Genomic DNA, 15,526 nt, shown 5'->3' with positions numbered 1-15,526 from the left:
ATATTGTTTTTCCCAATAACATCGCACCTACTCTTGGAAGGTGATACGCATTGCTCGATGATCTCCCCGATGGAGGTCAAGCAATTCCAAATACCCCGAATCTCCGATGAAATCCTCAGAAACTCCTCATCATGACTACCTCTTAGTCATTCAGAATCTTGTACCATCCCACTACCGGACATCTCAACTATCCAGTCGTAACCCTGACTCTCAGTCTGAAAATAACGAACTAGCATATTCCTCATCCTCGACTCTTCAACCAACGTTCCATCACGTGGGTTGTAATAAGTGTGGAGTCCTCATTACCACACTCGATATTCATCAAAGACAATAAGAGACACCGCCCCAAAATCCTCTTCTTGATCGTCTGCCACTGCAGCTAATACATGCCCTACTATGCTCAAATAGGGTGCATCCTTGTCCTTAACCATCCCAATCCCCGCTGACAACCTGCTCATGCTCTAACATTACCTCTCGGCAGACATACTGCCCAAATATTCTGATGAAAGATCGAAACCAAAGCTACCCCACAGGGCTCACCCCCAACCTTGGAAACCAAAAATCTCAATACCTCTCCTGTTTCCCCCAGGAACAGAAATAGCACCGCTCAGGTCACAGAAAATGACATCTCCACCATCGGTCGGTTGCTCAGCCCAGACCGTATTCTCCCATAACTGCCATCTCTACTCATCCCTGAGTCTTGCGACTCCAACTGGCATCTCACCAATAATCCCTCGGAGCTAACTCGATTTCCCTTTTAAGGGGTGCTCCACTAAACTCGTTCATCATGGCCCTCTGGCCCCATATTCTTTCACATCTTATCTCAGTCTAGACAATCACAACGGAAAAACTGGTAGAGCCAGCAACACTAACCTTCACGGGTCATGGTACTCGAACCATGTGGCCACCTCTCGATCTGCTATGAATCATGGTACTCAAACCATGTTATCTCTTCTCAACCCGCCACGAATCATGGTACTCAAACTATGACATCACCTTTCGATCCGCTACAAATCATGGTACTCGAACCATGACATCACCTCTCGATCAGCTACTTAAAACCTCCGGAATGTTCCCTGTATCGAGTATGGGTCCTCTGCTTTCAGTATTAGGGGCCATACTACCTGCCACATCTACCCATACTTTCCACACGGACCATCCTCGAGTTCCTAAGTAGCTACTCGACCTCCTCAATCACCAACCCCGTCATGCGTGTTCGCTTCTCTGCGAAATATCCTACTCTGTCAGCGTACTCATCTGACTAAGGTCACCCTTTCCTAGGCTCTTCCTAGGTTCTCACACTTTCCCGCCATCAGCTGCTGAAGAACTCCTTATGATGCCAGCCATCTACCTCCTGAATATCGTCATATTCACTTAGTAGCTGACTCTCGTCATCAAGAGTTCCACAAAGCACGAAGCAAGTAGCATTCAGGCATCGAATAATCTCTACCCACATGTAAAACCACTCTAGGTCATTACCCACTTGCTCTCCTCATACTCTAAGGATACCACCGAACCCAAGCAACTTTACCCCACGCGGGCATCTGACTACTCCCTCAGTAGACTCCTCAAATGCTCATCTAGGTATCTCTCCTAGATTACTCCTCTACTCAAATCCCTCTCTAGAAGATTCCTGTTGGATACTCTTACTCAGCACATGCTCGAAAGCACATCACAGATAACAGTAACTCCTAGGCTAAGGCATCACAAATCACGCCACTCTAGTCCTAACATATGAAATACCTAGCCTATCTCTAGCATGCATAATATCTCATAGCATATCTCACAAATATCTCATAACACAAACGTAAGGGTATTTTGGGAAATCACCGTTCGGGCTCTGGCTGATTGTACACACTGCTCCTTCTCGTTTTCTCTTAGAAACTCTTGTTCGCTTTAGAAAAATCATTTCTTTGAAAATTTTTCTCAAATCCTCAGTTTGAGTCCAGACTTACCCGAAGGCGCATCCGAATCCCTCAAACCAAGGCTCTGATACCAACTTGTAACACCGTAATTTTTCAAACAAAGCTTTTTTTCATTTTAAAATCGCATACTTTTCATAACACATTGTATAGAAATCTCGTTTATTCAAATTACAAAACACAACTCCATTAATAATCCAGGATCCTCAAAACATAACTCTTTCTCTGGTGTGTACAATCAAGTCGGTGCCTTACCGCGATCCTCTAAGATACCTGAAACACATAACACATAACACATAACACGGTAAGCACAAAGCTTAGTGAGTTCCCCAAAATACCACATACAACACATAAGCCACTCGAGGCTATAACTCGGTATGACCCTCCGGTCAATGTGTCTCAGCGGGACCCTCAAGTCCCGTAGCTCGTTGGACCCTCCAGTCCGGTCTAGCTCGTTGGACCCTCCGGTCCGGTCTAAATCGTTGGACCCTCCGGTCCGGTTTACTCGAGGACCCTCTGGCCTCATAAGTCGTTGGACCATCCGGTCTGGTCTATATAACACATAGCATACATATATCACAACGCACATAAACTGCAACATACACATAACACATAAGACCCTCTGGTCTGTACATAGTTACCACTCTAGGTAATGTATAGTGAGAAGACTCACCTCGGCTAGCAGGTGATCAAATAACCTCGCGCTCGGATCTCGAACTAGCCTCCTCCTAACACAAAGGATGAATATCTCTTATTAATACTCTTTTCACGACTCAGATAATCGAAGGCGGTTCTTTCTCTTTCTAACTCTTTAAAGTGGGTAAAAGACCATTTTACCTCTCCAAGGTCTCTATCACACATGTTGACCAAAACCCCAAAGTCAACAGAAGTCAAACTCGAGTCAACAGTTCAAGTTTGACCCGACTCGTCGAGTGCACTCCTGCGACTCGCCGAGTCCCCTCGTATCCTCAGAAGTCTCAAAAGTCCAGCTCAACTCGTCGAGTTGACCCCCAACTCGCCGAGTTATCGCACAATCAAACCATCGGGACAAACCCTCGCCGACTCGTCGAGTCAATTCATGGACTCGGCGAGTCCCTTTGATCTGATTTCTCATTCAGACGATTTCAACCAGATCTATCACTCTAAACTATAGATCTATCATCCCAAGGCTCAATAATTACGTAAAGCTTCGATCTTTACGTTCATACATGATGCTATTGCTTCATAAAGCCAAAACATGCTCTTCATGAAGGTTTTTGCTCATCAACCCTCATTTTGACCACTAAAGCTGAGACATCTAGACTCTAAGGACCTTAGGAGGTCCAGATCTGAGGTTTCTAACCACAACGAGGTCTCATTCAACTCGTAGATTCAAAAGGATGGAAGCAAAGCCCTAAAACTCCCAAAATGAGATCTAGTACAAGGAATGAACAAGATGAGGACTTTGTACCTTCTCTTAGCAGCTGAAACACTCAATACCACAGATCCACTGCCTTCCTTTGCTCCCCATCATGAAGCTCTTCATCCTTCTTCATAGAAATGCACCAAGAACCACCATATCAGCTTCTTTATCTCACTCTCTAGCTCCAATAGAAATTAGGGTTTGCTCTCAGGGGAAGGTAGCCGCAAATGAGGCTATAAATGCCTTTAAATAGGTCCCAAACCCGAGAAATTAGGGTTTCTCTGCCCAGCACCTACTCGGCGAGTCCCTCCTCTGACTCGTCGAGTCCATTCATTAAATCCACGCGAGCAACTCGACTCAACTCGGCGAGTTGGTCCCTCAACTCGTCGAGTCCCTCCTTAAATCTCAAGATTAACATACATATTAATGTCCCTGAAAATCCGGATGTTACAAAAAGGCTATGTATGACCACTAAGATTTTGATGTTCAACTTCAAGTGATGATAAAAGCTTATAAGAAATTGGTTAGTCGATAAATAAAGTCCCACATAACAAATAGGTGTCTCACATTGCATTTCTTATCATATCAACACTTATGGACCACTTAGTAGCCCAACTTAAATACGTAGTAATAATAAATTAAAGATTGAAATTGATAGTTCATGTGGATATGGAATATGTATAACTTTGTTAGAAAGAAACATATATATATATATATATATATATATATATATATATATATATATATATATATATATATATATATATATTAGGTTCTATGGAAAACAAAAAACTCTGAAAATCATAAAAATGCATAAAAAAAAATACTTAGAAATCACAAAACTTTTTTATTTATTTTTTTTTATAAAAAATCGCAGTTTTTTCTTAAAATTCGCTGAAAAAAAAAATCAATTTTTTTTTTTATAAATTTTTTTTTCAAAATTTTTTTCAGCGAATTTGTATAGAGAGCTGCGATTTTTTCAAAAAAAAGTTTTGTGATCTCTAAGTATTTTTTTATGCATTTTTATGATTTGTAGGGTTTGTTTAGGGTTTTTTTGTTTTCCAAATAACCCTTCCATATATATATATATATATATATATATATATATATATATATATATATATATATATATATATATATATATATATTAAACCATAAAGGTTTTAGGAATAGTATATTTTCTATTATTCTAAGTTTTGTCACAAAAGTTTCAACATTTTATCACTTTTAGTTCCTCCTCAGCTTTTTATCACATTAGTTTGTGGATTTGACATTTTTCGTCCCCTAATTTCGATACTCTCAATTGCTAGTCACTAAAGGTTCAAGAGTTTTCCACTTTTGGTCCCTAAAATTTACTCAATGTGACACCTCAAGTTTTTACCACATTAGTTTGTGGAGTTGCCGATTTTGGTCCCCCCCACCTTCGATATTCTGTTATACGGTCTTATTTTCCTCAAATAACAACACATATTTAATTACCAATGATATAAATAGATATCAAATAAAGTATTTGTAGCACTATGTAAGAACGTTGCTACTATAGGTGAAAATAAACCTTTCAAAGTACGATGCCTTAATTAAAAAAAAAAGCTTTAAAAAAAAATACCAACTCAGGGCGAAGCCTAGGTTTTTTTTACTAGTTATAATTATAATATGTAATACATAAACTCTTCTTCTAGTTATAGAATGTGTGCGTGAAATGCAGGAACTAAAAAGCATGAAACTATATATATATATATATATATATATATATATATATATATATATATATATATATATATATATATATATGGAAAACTGAATATACATTTAAGGATATATAAGCTTAGGTAACAAAACTGATCATACTACGTCGTTTTGTATCATATAATACATTCTAATTGTCCAATGTTCTTATAATTTAACTTCTAACTTGATTTACTTTCATGATTTTTATATATTACACATTTATCTTCTTAATACATAATTTTCATTTTCAACTACAATATATATAGCCTAGTAGGGTTTGTTTAGGGTTTTTTTGTTTTCCAAATAACCCTTCCATATATATATATATATATATATATATATATATATATATATATATATATATATATATATATATATATATTAAACCATAAAGGTTTTAGGAATAGTATATTTTCTATTATTCTAAGTTTTGTCACAAAAGTTTCAACATTTTATCACTTTTAGTTCCTCCTCAGCTTTTTATCACATTAGTTTGTGGATTTGACATTTTTCGTCCCCTAATTTCGATACTCTCAATTGCTAGTCACTAAAGGTTCAAGAGTTTTCCACTTTTGGTCCCTAAAATTTACTCAATGTGACACCTCAAGTTTTTACCACATTAGTTTGTGGAGTTGCCGATTTTGGTCCCCCCCCACCTTCGATATTCTGTTATACGGTCTTATTTTCCTCAAATAACAACACATATTTAATTACCAATGATATAAATAGATATCAAATAAAGTATTTGTAGCACTATGTAAGAACGTTGCTACTATAGGTGAAAATAAACCTTTCAAAGTACGATGCCTTAATTAAAAAAAAAAGCTTTAAAAAAAAATACCAACTCAGGGCGAAGCCTAGGTTTTTTTTACTAGTTATAATTATAATATGTAATACATAAACTCTTCTTCTAGTTATAGAATGTGTGCGTGAAATGCAGGAACTAAAAAGCATGAAACTATATATATATATATATATATATATATATATATATATATATATATATATATATATATATATATATATATATATATGGAAAACTGAATATACATTTAAGGATATATAAGCTTAGGTACCAAAACTGATCATACTACGTCGTTTTGTATCATATAATACATTCTAATTGTCCAATGTTCTTATAATTTAACTTCTAACTTGATTTACTTTCATGATTTTTATATATTACACATTTATCTTCTTAATACATAATTTTCATTTTCAACTACAATATATATAGCCTAGTAGGTGTTCTGGAAAAAGATGCGATGTAAGAGAAATATAATAGTGAAATTTCGAAAATCTTGAAAGTAAATCAAATTATGGTGGAAGTTTAAAAACATTATAATGAATATATCAAACAAAACGACGTATTATTCTGTGTTTGGATACCTAAGCTTATATACCCTTAAGGGTATATTCACTTTTCTCATATATATATATATATATATATATATATATATATATATATATATATATATATATATATATATATATATATATATATATATATATATATACTAGCCGTTTACCCACGCTAAGCGCCGGGCGACAAAGAGTTTCTTTCGGAAGATAGTTTTAATGTGATGATTAGTTTCCTTTAGACGTGAGCTATTCATTGCGGCCATTTGGTATACTATTTTGTGTCAAATAGTTCATTTCAACGCATAGTTTCTGGCTAGGTGCATAGTCATACTATACGACAGAAGTTGAGTCTACATTTGGAATTTCATCTAATAGTTCATACTTGATTTTACAATATATAAATAACAACAATCTACAATCATGTAGTTCATACTTGATTTTACAATATATAAATATATGTTTTAAAATATATATGAATCAAAGTTGTAAAATACAGTTGATAAAAGTGTAGACAATGTACATGTACAAACGAAGGATGCTGGAAGAAGGGTCAGGATCCGGGGATAAAAGAACATGCCACAATCAATTTGATAATTAAAAGATATTTATTGATTAAAAATATCCAAAATAAACCAACAATACATAGAATTTGAAAAAAGTATATACAAATCAATATCATTTAATTTATCGAACCAATACATATTCACAATAAAAACGTCATGCTCTAAGGTGGCTTAATTTTGTCTGTATTGTCTTAATTTTATTTGACAGTGTGCAATATCAATTAATGGAAAAAACTTAATACATATGGTCACTTATGATATTAACATAAATTTTAGATATAAAATAAAGTTGATGGTTAATATCAGAAAAAGGTCCTACATATTGATTTTTTTCCAATTGAATGTATGATTCACTCAAACTCAAAAACACAATGTCCCAACTTATACATATACATATACAAACCACACATATATACAATGTCAGAAACAAATACATACACACATATATACATATTATATACATGTATTATTTGAGATAGAAGAATAAGAAGATTATCACTTTAGATAGAAGACAGAATAAGATTATCATTTGAAACAAAAAAAGTCTATCACTTCAAACAGAAGTAAGAACTAAAATATTACACACACTTGAAGTTACAAAAGATAGAAGAAGTAAAGAGAACCTGAATTCGTGTCAAGAAACGCGATGAAGCAGTCTTCCCGATTCCAAATCAATGATCCAATCGTCCCAAAACCCTAACTGTCAAATTGTGTTGTGAGAGTTAAAATGAAGAACATAATTTAAATTTATAGGTGGAATAATCTATTATAGAATAGAAAATGATGTATTTTTGGATATTGATAATCATTCCAAAATTAAGCAAATTAAAATCTTACAATTAATATTAAAATCCATACCAAAAATATTTAAAATCTTACAAACTTAACAAATATACTAAAAAAATTTAAAATGAATATAATAACTATCGAAATCCCTACCAAAAATATTTCAAATCATATGAAACTTAACAAATATACTCAAAAATTTAAAAATGAATATAATATTCGTCGATTTTATTTTTGGAAATATATTGTATTCTAAAGAACGTGCAACAGATCGGTTTCATTTTTCTTATTCAAAAATACCCTTAAGTAAAAATTATTGTGTTTCATTTTTCTTACTACAAACAATTATAATTTGCATATTTTTAATGGACTTTATGATATTGCAAATATGTAGTCAATATTTTTTTCATCATAATTTTCAAAAGCATAAAGATTACTACAAACCATGTTAACAACAGAGTTGAACATAAACACACGTTACAGTTATTTTTTTTAACTACATTGTTGTAAATGGTTTCAAGTTTGAAAGTAAGTTGCTATAATAAAACGTTCATCAACAGATCCCACAACTGTAATCAAAACATATGCATAGACTTCTTAAAAAATATGTCAAATTTGATTTTTCTATAAAAAGACCAAAATGCCCTTTATCCAAATAAAAACAAAAAATAACCTTTTCTTTTCTTTTTAAGCAACCATTTGCACATATCACATTTAATAATTTTTTTAATCAAATCGGGGCAAAACAGTTCTTAAAAAAATATGTCATTGGAATGAAAGTCAGATTTCTTAATAACCTTTTCTTGTATACTATTCCCAAAAACATGTTCTTAAGAAAATATGTCGTTGGAATGAAATTCAGATTGAAACCAATATTTCCTGAGCAGGGGCAAAACGGTCAAATTTGTTGCAATATCTTTTTTGGGAACACATAGTCACACAACAAACATATTACTTTCGTTTGTAAAAAATGTTAAAAATGATATTTTTATAAAGTAGAATGCTATTTTCTGTATATTTTCAAAAGTTTTATTGGTAAATTTCATTTTTCTATAAAAGGACCAAAATGCCCTTTATCCAAAATAAAGACGAAAAATAACCTTTTCTGTTCTTTTTAACCCACCTTTTGCACATATCACATTTAATAACTTTTTTAATCAAATCAGGGCAAAACAGTCTTTAAAAATCTGTCAACAGATATACAAACTTTCCCAAACAAAACATACTCACACTTTCAAAACATTGTACTTTTGTTTGTAAAAAATGTTAAAAATCATATTTTTATAGAGTACAATGCTATTTTCTGGATATTTTCTAAAGTTTTATTGTGTCAACATCATTTTTCTATGAAAGAACCTATAATTATCGATATGCAGTAAATTAATAAACTTTTAAGATTTTCTTTTGACTTGGCCAATAAAAAATTAACAAATATTAGCAACATATATTCAAATTGCATATGAAGAAGTAAAAAAAAGAAGGAAAAGACGAAAATACTTTGGTAGTGAGATTGAAACCTATATTTCCGAGTCTAAAGTTAATTGTTCCATTTCAAGTTCAAAGTTCCAAAATTAGGCCGTTGACCTTAACGTATGACAAGACTGGAATAGACAGGACTGGACTTGACAAACTTTCTAGGCTACTCTTGATGATGAGAATGATAAGGACATTCATGTCATTTTTCACAAAGGAGAGAAGGGCATAATGGTCAGATGGTGTTTTTGGAACATATAAAGTAGGTAAGAGTTTTAGATACCTTCAAATGCTTCCTCTGCTACTTTTGAATGTTGTTTGACCAAGTCTTCCTTGATACTGATATTTAGAAGAGCTGCTGATAGTTTCTGGGATAAAGTCTTGACACCACCCTCAAGTTCTTCCTGTGGTATTTCAGACTTTGATGTGACTTCGAGTGACAAGGAACTTTGATTTGAATATATCTTTTGAAGATTCAAAAACAGAAAAGTATAAGATTTTAACCAACACTTGAAAAAGCAGAAATCAAGGAAGAAAAATATAACAAAACCAAGATATCATAATTGGTCTATTTCAACAAGATTTCTGAGGCATTAGTTAATCTTGAATTGTCTAAGAACAAAGAATACACGCATTATCTTATTTCTGTTGCAAAAATTAACACAATTTTGACTTTGAAAGTCAAACACGAACGTATTGCTTTCCAAATTCAAACTCGATTCGCAATTACAAACAGTTTTACATTCTTACTCAAATTGTTCAAATCTTCATCTTTTCTTGTATTCCGATGTAGTTATCTTAATTTCTAGTAAATTTCATAGTAATTTCGGATTTATATGTGATGTGTTTGACTGTAAAAGTTTAACTATAACATGAAGAGGAATCTTATTCTGATGATAGCTCAAGGAAGAAAAGCTACTTAATAGAATTAAGACCATCTTTACCAGCCAATAACTACAGACTACTATCAAATCATAGGATGCATTGTTTGGGCAAAATCAGCATCGAGCAAGGAAAACATAGATGAGAAGAGTATGATAGTCAAATACTTCCTTCTCCGTTTTGGTATTACTTTGACTAAAATCGAAATCTTATTCACGTAAAGAACAAAGGGAGTAGAGAAATAGGGGAGAACCTTGACGGCAGAAGTGACGGCTTGGCCAACAAGACCAGGTTTCGAGTATGAACACCAAGCTGACTGATTTGGTCCCATTCACTCCCGTGCTCCTTCGAAGTTCATGTGGCGTACCATCAGAGGTCAGGTGGCGACGGTGGAGACGCTGAGAACAGTGAAGATGCACACACCTAAATTGGAAATTAAATGGAGAAGATGATGGTAAATTCCAAATATAGATTAGAGGAATCTGTTACCTGGATGAGAAAACGGAGAAGATGATGGCGATTTCCAGATCTGCTCAGCATCTGTTCAAGAAACAAAAAGACTCGTCAACACCGTTAAAGATGCATAGCATTGGCCAGCATCGATGAGTGGTGGCGGGGATGGACAGCAAGTTAGGGTAGAGAGAGGGATAAGAAAGAAATCAATTCAGAAATTACCCTGAAAGCACCAAATCAGTCATCAATTGTTAAACGTAAACCACTTTCAAGTAAATAGAGATAGAGAGAAAGAGAGAGAGAGATTCAAGAAATAGAAGGCGATGATGGAAGTAACTCACTGTTCGAGAGAAAGAGAGAGAGAGAGAGAGAGAGAGAGAGAGAGAGGCGAGAGAGATCACTGCATCTTTGGTGGGGGAAGTCGGCAACCGTGGACCTTAGGTGGGAGACGTTGGTGGAGATCACTGCATCTTTGGTGGAGACAATGAGAATTGGTTTGATGGCGGCTGTGTTTAGGAGATTAGGGTAAGATCTATGTAGTGTGTAGTGTAATGTGTATATGATCCGTGTAGTGTAATACGTATAAGATTGGTTATATGCTTAATATTATTGTACATGAGGTAATATATGTTGTACCTCTTAATTTTCAAGAAATTGACAATATCTTTAATAATATATATATATATATATATATATATATATATATATATATATATATATATATATATATATATATATACACTCGATTAATTATATCCTTTTGACAATTCTAACGAAGTACGAGATAGGGAGGATCAATCGGGACGACTTTTTGCCAAAATTTGCCGGATACGTTTAATAAGTTCATTGAAGAGGTGCCTTTGAAAGAAATTCAGACGTTGGATTTCAAGTTAACTTGAATAAATAAAAATGACGACAACTTCAGTAAACTTTACCACTTTCTTTCTTTTATTACATAATAAATCTTAAATAAAGCTTAATCTCACTTATTCTTAAATCAAAACCATGTTTTAATGAAAAATAAAATTTATAATTTTGTGTGCAATTCCATTCAAATTTTTTGATTCATGGATGGTGTTGGATCGTTTTATGATACATTGAGGCAAGAGCTCGGGGAAGGTTGATTTGGGTGGGTGAAACCTATAGAAGCTAAAAATCAATATCAAAAAATGACAGAAGGAGTATATCAAGAAAAAAGAAAGTGACAAGAGGGTTATTTAAGCTCGATTACAAGGTATAAATAATATTATTGAGGTCGGTGGTGGTGATCAGGTCCGTGCCGATGAAAGGAGTCTAGTAAAGCGTCTTAATGAGTATGAAAAATTGAAATGCTTGATATTTCTAGAAGACAAAAAATCAAGTGGGGATATATAAAGCAACGGACTCGAAGTACTGTCATGGAATACTTAAAAATTTGAGACATCAACTGTCGATTAAAGAGATTTCTATTGATAGATATTAGGTTGATGATCTGAACAGAGTAAAACATGAGTTCTATAAAATTTATAGAGAAATGTTTTCTCATTTTAATGACATTTGTAATCTAAATATAAGTAATCGTACAAGTTTTTAAACTCTATTCAATTTGAGTGTTTGGAGGCTAACTTTGCGATGAAAGAGATTATTAAAGCATCATGATCATGTGGGAGTGACCAACCTCGGTCCAAATGGTTATATATATATATATATATATATATATATATATATATATATATATATATATATATATATATATATATATATATATATATATATATATTGAATAATATTAGGAGGTTACAAAAAGATGTTTTTGTCTAAAAATTATTTTATATAGTATTCCAAGTAGGTGTAACTCCTCATTTATTACTTTAATCCTAAATGTGGTAAATTGGGTATTAAATAGGATTTTCTTCATATTGGTTTTATTAAGATACAACACAAAAATATTTCCGATCTTATGTTGGCTTAGATGGTTGATCAGCTTATCAATATTGAGCAGCCTACTTTTATGAAATTCAAACAAATTTTAGATAGGTGGTTGCTAGTAAAGGAGGAAGTAGATCGGTACAAAAAGAAGAATAAAAATCTTATTGTTTTAAGCTATGTTTCGATAAAGCATATGATTCCCTGTGTTTGAATTATTTATATTTGATTATGATGATATTGTTTTTGGTAAAAAATGGATTTCCTAGACTTCTTCTTGTCTTAATATGCTAAATTGTCTGTGCCAGTTACTAGGAGCCCGATAGAAAAATTCACAATCAATTTATAAGGCATTAAGGCAGGATGATCCTTTTATTGGGTTTTAATTAATAAAACTAGTTTCAAAACATGATTTTTGGCAATGGAAGACTTATAATATTTTGAATAACATAAACAAGTTAAACTCACCAAGGATCATCTTGCAAAGTTTGGAAAGAAAAAAAACACAATCAAAGAAGAAGGACAACAAATAACAACCTTTGTAGTTCTTTGGATCCTCTTGGGAGGCTTGGAAGTTGATGAAGAATGATGAATTTTACAGACACCAACAATGTGTGAACTTGATGTAGATGCTAGTCTAAAACTCTTAAGTTTGTTCATATCAAAATATGAACCAAAAAGAGCATAATATAAGCAACAAGTCTTCAAGTGTTCAAAGCAAAAAAAGAAAGGAAGAGGGAGAAGAGAGCTCATGATTTTTCACTCTCCAAGAGTGACCAAAATTGCAAGCTAGTAGTCAATTTATAGCACACTTAATCTAAAGGTTCTTAACCATTAAGTCCTTTAGACAAGCTTGTCCCCCATGCATGCACCCATACCTATTTCTTTTGATTAAAGAATGTAAAAGACCATCACTCCTTATCTAACTAAATTTTCGGCCCATGCCTCAAATAAAAGAAAGATTTGTTTAAATTTTATAAACTAAAAATTTATAAAATATAAAACTTTGTCTTTTGGTAAAAGACAAAAGAGTCTTAACTAGTCCAAAAGGTTGTACATAACTTATTAATTCATACCATATGAAATGATATGTTACGTGTTAATGAAAGTTATTATTTCCTAGAAATAAATAATTTCCAACTTAATTATAAGAGTTTATTGAATATTTATTCAAATCAATTTCTAATAAATAATCAGTTGTATCAAGTTGTTGTTAGTGTGACCCATTAGTATCATATGTTAATTAGCAATATCACTTTAATATGATTCTTGAACATACTAGATATTTCAATCTCCCACTTGCGCAAGATTCATATTAGACTGATTTAGACAGTGGTGAATGTCTAGCAACATTTCACTGCCCCCATCAACATATGACTTTGTGCCATTCTATCAATGTCAAATTCCCAAAAAGCTCCAAGCTACAATTGGTGTAGAAGGTAAGTTTATTTGTTATCCTTTTGTCACAGACATCATGTTAAACATGAGATATGGATCACAATCAATCTCATATGGTGTTCAACTTTTGGTAAGGCGCCTTAGATGTCTAACTCTCAACACATAAGAGGAACAAATCTCATCTCGACTAATAAGCCTCTTGCATAGTTCATAACATACCTGAAAATGGCTTTTATAATTGTCCGGTTAAGGATCAACGTTTGACCATATCTAAGCACAATACTCCCTACACTTAAGTCCCACTTTGTATCTCAGGTGTTAAGGATACAAAGATAATACCTTTTAATTAAGTATCATTCACGATAGCGATCCATGAGATGATCTTGATGTGGGTCAGTTCAATACCAGTTCTCTGACAAGTACCTATGGACCTTGGTTACAACCCATTGCCTGCCATCATCTAGTGAAAGTCAACCAATACAATTCATATTAGTATTACTTCATAATTGCTCCTACAATTATAACCAACTATGAACCTTTTAGAATAATAAGATTATTCATGGATTAAACATGTTAATATAGAACACAAGTATTGATGTTATGATCATATCCGAGTGTATCAAAAGATTATATAATAGTTGTTGTTACAATGTTCCAGTATCCAAATACTAAATCCAAATCAAAATCCCATTTCTAGAATAATATAGTCTCACTGCTGAAGTGTGACCATTCATACTTAGCTCAGTAAAAGGACTTTATTAATGGGTTCGACTAAACTTAATTTGCGTGAATTCTGTGAATACTATCATCTCCATATTTGACTTTACTCTAGGTATAGTTAAATATCTTGGAGTATATGATTGGTGTTCTTTCATGACATAGAGTCTCTTAGCTCAATTAAGTATACTCTCGGAGTCACAAAGATTTCTATGTGATCATTGAATGACAGAGATCAACATAATTTTTCAATGAACTCATTCATCCAATCATATTAGATTTCAACTTATAAAGTAATGTATTCTTATTTTGTAGTTTATTGTGTCATTTTGTTTTTCTTGGACCTTATTCCAACTAAACTTACTCTTCATCCCTCAATGAAGTCATAATCTAATTATAATTCATAATTATATACATTTGTTTAGAATCAGAATCTCATGTAGCTATTTATATGAAGATTTTGTTCTAAACTATATGTCTCATATACATTTTCTTAGTTCTTCCAAAGTACTCTTAGAATGTTTCTATAGTCATCCGGTGACTTAACGATGTGTTCAATTGGTATATTATGATATGCTCATAGCATGATCATACACCAGGTCTTATGTATAATATGTGTAACACCCTTTCGGGATCATTTTGTGATTCAGGTCCGTGGGCCAGAAGTCGATTATATAAAGGCTTTGGGCCTTATGGAGGCGATGTTTAGACCTTTTGGAAGCAGGTAATGATGGTTATGAGATCTAAACCTTCGAAATGTGTTTTGGAGTCAAAGGGTAAAACGGGAAAAGTCATAGGGCGGGTTCTTGCATGAAATATAAATTTTTGTTCGAAAATTTTTTAGTCCAAGATATTTAGATAATCTTTTAGAGCTCTTCAATACCTTTCTGTGGATATAAAGATCGTCGAAAACGGAGTTGGAACGAAGAAGTTAT

Source organism: Lactuca virosa, chromosome 8 (assembly GCF_052849685.1).
Source record: "Lactuca virosa cultivar CGN04683 chromosome 8, Lactuca_virosa_CGN04683_v6, whole genome shotgun sequence".
Taxonomy (NCBI): domain Eukaryota; kingdom Viridiplantae; phylum Streptophyta; class Magnoliopsida; order Asterales; family Asteraceae; genus Lactuca; species Lactuca virosa.
This window is presented reverse-complemented; position numbering follows the sequence as displayed.